The sequence below is a fragment of the Triticum aestivum genome, chromosome 6A, assembly GCF_018294505.1.
Source record: "Triticum aestivum cultivar Chinese Spring chromosome 6A, IWGSC CS RefSeq v2.1, whole genome shotgun sequence".
Classification (NCBI taxonomy): domain Eukaryota; kingdom Viridiplantae; phylum Streptophyta; class Magnoliopsida; order Poales; family Poaceae; genus Triticum; species Triticum aestivum.
This window is the reverse complement of record NC_057809.1, coordinates 165,607,407-165,612,835: the sequence shown is the minus strand read 5'-3', so window position 1 is coordinate 165,612,835 and position 5,429 is coordinate 165,607,407. Positions and strand designations below refer to the sequence as shown.

General features: G+C 43.9%; 1 long non-coding RNA gene across 1 annotated transcript; it reads right to left on the bottom strand.

Annotated features, from left to right (window-relative positions):
• Positions 1 to 1,038: 1,038 nt before the first annotated feature.
• Positions 1,039 to 3,478, bottom strand: LOC123130518 (uncharacterized). The gene is made up of 2 exons (XR_006463859.1): positions 3,043 to 3,478; positions 1,039 to 1,384 (listed from the first exon to the last, which is right to left on the bottom strand). It is a non-coding gene; the product is annotated as an uncharacterized lncRNA (long non-coding RNA).
• Between the last annotated feature and the right edge of the window lie 1,951 nt (positions 3,479 to 5,429).

Below are 5,429 nucleotides of genomic sequence, written 5' to 3'. Positions count from 1 at the left end.
ATCTTGTTATAAAGATCTTCACGTCAGGAGTTCAAATATAAAAAAGAAATTAGAAAACTAAATTATGGTTTAGAAAATATGGTTGATTTAAATTAATATAGGTTGAATAAAAAGATGGATTTGTTGTCTGGAAGAAGAGAGAGAATGACTTGGGGTAAAACTGAGACTGCTTTTTTTGGCAGTGCTCGCACCGGCGCAACAATGAGGCGACCGAGTCCGAAGCACCGCCGCCGCTTGCCGTCCTCACAAGACCTCCTCCTCGCGCTCGACGAAACCCGATCCATGGAGCTTGTAGCATGAATCCTCACCGGTTCCAGCATGAAAAATCCTCATCCGCAGCCTGGCAGCTGCCGCGGCGCATCGTCGTCCTCGTCCTCGTGCACGGCCCTCGACCACTGTAGCATCTTGTACCAGTACCATTGCCGGTTGTAGCATTTCACGGTACTGTTTGTAGCAAACCAGACGTCTGTTGTAGCCGAATGGGACGTCGGTAGTAGCAATTTGCAATGTTGGTTGTAGCATGTAGCACTCCTTAGTTTCTCTGAGGAGGTGTGGAGGAGGAGCAGGGAGGGGGAAAAAGGCCATGGGCATGATTGTGCGAGTGGCGATGGGAGCACCCCTTAGTAGACAGACGGCGGATGGTTGGCCGATACCTACGTAATAGGGGAACGCTAAAACTTAGTCGACTGAGACTTTACGAAGTCTGTCAACGAAATTAGCTGTCCAGTTTCATCGACCTGTTTCAATCGCTGATGTGGGAGGGACTAGTATAGAATCTGGGCTTATGGTAGAAGAATAGAAAAAAGGATCCCAGCTATTGGATTGCATATGGACGGCACAGATAGGAGTGGAGGTCCCTCAGGCCACTTAAGTACAGTTGATGAAAACCCCTCTACAGACAGTTAGAGATAAAACATGACCTTTTGCAGTAACAACCCTAACTTTCTCATATCCAATCTGGACAACTTCAGATTTCCACGGCGTTGGCCATTCCGTTCCTTGTAAATCCCAAGCCGGATCAGGCCATTCTGTTCCTAGTAAATCCCAAGCTGGACCACCCCAGACACATATATACGAGTAAATGTGAAGCACAAATTTTTGAATACATGTCCAAGTGGATCATCCTAGCCAGAAATATTTGAGTGTATGACATCCATCCAAATTTGAGTACACAAGAGACATACATATATAACTTGTACATAACATGAGATGATCATTTTCTAGTACATGAACAGCGAGCCCTGAGTATGGACTGAAGTGATCCCCGCTGAATAAGCATTGCTACCAAAGCTTGCATCGGGTTTGTTATCTGATTGCACATAAAAGAAAAGTTATTCCCTTTCGCCTCCAGTTATAGTGCATTTTGCTCATCAATCTTCATGTACTGGAAAAGATGGCACCAAAAAAATCATTCAGTTTTGAGCAGAAGGCATGTAAGTGTACTTAAATATGGATCAACAATACATTGAAATAAGAAGGAACAAATCTGGACACTGCGTAGCAGGAAAAAAATACTGCTTGCCTTCTAAGAAAGGAAAAACGGAACTCTAAAAGCAAGCAAACAAATATATATATTACGATGGCACAAAGGCACATTTGCACTAGATCCAAAGCAAAAACATGAGTCAAATACATGGAAGAGAAGCATTTCCTGTTCTTGTATGTAGAAACTCCTGTTTTTGTATGTAGAAACTAGAGATTCAAAAAAAAAGTCTTGCTTCAATAATAATTGGACACAAGTTCACGGCTACTACAAGGAAACATTTTTCCTCTGTTAGTGGTATGGTGAAGATGAATAACTCTTATCACAGAATGGACAAAGTAAGCCACTTCACATTGTGCAAACCAATTAAAGTGTAGCAGATTTTGAAAATTCAATTGCTCAACCAGTTTTCTGCAACATTAGCTTGAATCATGTAACCCTTTACGTACTTAACCATTTTCTAGTATAAAAATTCTGATCAAAATGTTATTTTTCACCAGTTCATCTGCGTCGTTGTAGTGATTCTACCACTGTCATTGATTCTATTTTATTTTGGCTTCAGGCTCGATCATAACCGGGCTCCAATCAGCATTTATTCATGTAGTGCTCAAATAATATATAGGTTGCAAATTAGAAGGTACACACAATGAGAGTCTTATTTTTTTACAGGCGAAAGGTTACAATGTAATTTAAACTGAAAACAAGAATGATATACTTACTCAACCTCTACAATCTCAAAGTCCTACTTGTCTTACAACAGCAATAATATCTCAGTTAATGATCTTTGAAATGAATAATGGATATGCTCTCTCTCTCTCCCTCTCTCTCTCTCTCTCTCTCTCTCTCTCTCTCTCTCTCTCTCTCTCTCTCTCTCTGAGTCCCTTAATTCCCCAAGCAACTAACATCACCCAGTCATGGTGACCGTCGAGCCCCTCGCCATGGATGCACACATAAAGTGAACTGTCAGAATAGCTAGCCACTGTCATATCTGAGCTAGCGAGACAGACTCCATGGCCCCCGGTTATCTATTCTGACTGATTTTGCGCCTACGCAACACTGAGACAAGCATGATTGGATCGATAACTGAATTTATTTTGGCAGTCCACCTGACCTGCAGTTTTTTGTGGTTTAGCCTTGTATTCTGCACTTCTATTGGGCCCATTCGTCCAGTTGATGACTCAAGATATTTTGCAAGTACACTAGAGAGTAGGTATAGGAAATACGGTGGTTCTAAGTGACATGATCTGTAAGTAGCTTGGGTGAATATAGCCAATTTTCTTGCTTCACGTCCATTATATATAACAAATGAATGTTCAGTTATCGAGCCACCAGTGTATAACTGAAGGTCTGAACCATTACCGACCAATGGTTATGCATTCCTAGCGGTGCTACAAGGATCATAGTTTCAATCCATATATGGTACTCAAAATGGTTTTGCATCATAAGTTCATAACATTATACCCTGGCCGGATATAGTAATATTTCTTAATACTTAGGAGCAGTATACAATATGAAACTATAGGAGGGAGAAGGGGGGGAGTGGGAGAAACGGAGCTGACCTTGCTGTCGAGCCTGCGAGGCGAATGAGGCGAGATCGAGCACCGCCGGCTGGCCTCCGGTGAGCTATTGCTGGATCTAGGACCACCAGGGAGGAGGGGGCTATGGCAACATCACCATGCACTTGACCTCTACTAGCTTGCCCTACAGATATAGGAATGTGAGTTGACCGTCCAGGGCGCCCGCGGCCACCAGGGAGGAGGAGGCCATGGCGGCGGTGACCAGATCCCTGACGACAATGCGCAGCGCGATGTTGGGCTGCCCTAGGGACGGATCCAAGCGACTTGGATACCGGAGTAAGAAGGGAGGAGGCAGGGAACAGGTGGCGTGGGAGTAGCCGTCGTCGACCAGGGAAGCAACAGATCTGCCGATCTGGGCAGCCGCCACCGTCGACGAGAGAGGGGAACGGGAGCGAGCGACGGGTATAGTTGTTTTGAAGGAGAAGGACTTAGCAAATTATAAGGAAATATGCCCTAGAGGCAATAATAAAATTATTATTTATTTTCTTATATCATAATAAATGTTTATTATTTATACTAGAATTGTATTAACCGGAAACATAATATATGTGTGAATACATAAACAAACAAAGTGTTACTAGTATGCCTCTACTTGACTAGCTCGTTGATCAAAGATGGTTATGTTTCCTAACCATAGACATGAGTTGTCATTTGATTAACAGGATCACATCATTAGAAGAATGATATGATTGACTTGACCCATTTTGTTAGCTTAGCACTTGATCATTTAGTTTATTGCTATTGCTTTCTTCATAACTTATACATGTTCCTATGACTATGAGATTATGCAACTCCCGTTTACCGGAGAAACACTTTGTGTGCTACCAAACGTCATAACGTAACTGGGTGATTATAAAGGTGCTCTACAGATGTCTCCAAAGGTACTTGTTGGGTTGGCGTATTTCGAGATTATGATTTGTCACTCCGATTGTCGGAGAGGTATCTCTGGGCCTTCTCGGTGATGCACATCACTTAAGCCTTGCAAGCATTGCAACTAATGAGTTAGCTGCATGATGATATATTACGGAACGAGTAAAGAGACTTGCCGGTAACGAGATTGAACTAGGTATTGAGATACCGACGATCGAATCTCGGGCAAGTAACATACCGATGACAAAGGAACAACGTATGTTGTGCTGCGGTCTGACCGATAAAGATATTCGTAGAATATGTGGGAGCCAATATGAGCATTCAGGTTCCGCTATTGGTAATTGACCGGAGACGTGTCTCGGTCATGTCTACATTGTTCTCGAACCTGTAGGGTCCGCACTCTTAAGGTTTCGATGACAGTTATATTATGAGTTTATGAGTTTTGATGTACTGAAGGAGTTCGGAGTCCCGGATGAGATCATGGAGATGACGAGAAGTCTCGAAATGGTCGAGACGTAAAGATCGATATATTGGATGACTATATTCGGACATCGAAAAGGTTCCAAGTGATTCGGGTATTTTTCGGAGTACCGAAGAGTTACGGGAATACGTATTGGGCCTTATTGGGCCATACGGGAAAGAAGGAAAAAGGGCCTCAAGGGTGGCCGCACCCCTCCCCTTGGTCTGGTCCGAATTGGACTAGGGAAGGGGGGTGCCCCTTCCTTCCTTCTCCTTTTCCCTTCCTCTTTTCCTATTCCATATGAAAGGTGGAATCCTACTTGGACTAGGGAGTCCTAGTAGGACTCCACACTTGGCGCGCCCCCTCCTAGGGCCGGCCTCCTCCTCCCTTGCTTCTTTATATACGGGTGCAGAGGGCACCCCAAAGACACAACAATTGATCATTGAGATCTATTAGCCGTGTGCGGTGCCCTCCTTCACCATAATCCTCGATAATATTGTAGCAGTGCTTAGGCGAAGCCCTGCGACAGTAGAACATCAAGATCGTCACCATGCCGTCATGCTGACGGAACTCTTTCCCGACATTCTGTTGGATCGGAGTCCGGGGATCGTCATCGAGTTGAACGTGTGCTAGAACTCGGAGGTGCCGTATTTTCGGTGCTTGATCGGTCGGGCCGTGAAGACGTACGACTACATCAACCGCGTTGTGCTAACACTTCCACTTCCGGTCTACGAGGGTACGTAGACAACACTCTTCCCTTTCGTTGCTATGCATTACTATGATTTTGCATGTGCGTAAATTTTTTTTTGAAACTACTACGTTCCCCAACAAATTAGTGGGAAGCAAAGGGACATATTAGCATAGAACTGTGTATTTTCAATACAAATCCGTTCACTTGAATATGTGGCGTACGTCGCTGATCCAGCGGCCTAGAATCTTTTTTTCTATTCATCTACCATAAACCCAGATTCTATCCTAGTCTCTCCACGCTGATGTATTCTTCCTTTTCAAAACACACTAGGCCTTCCGCTACTTAGGT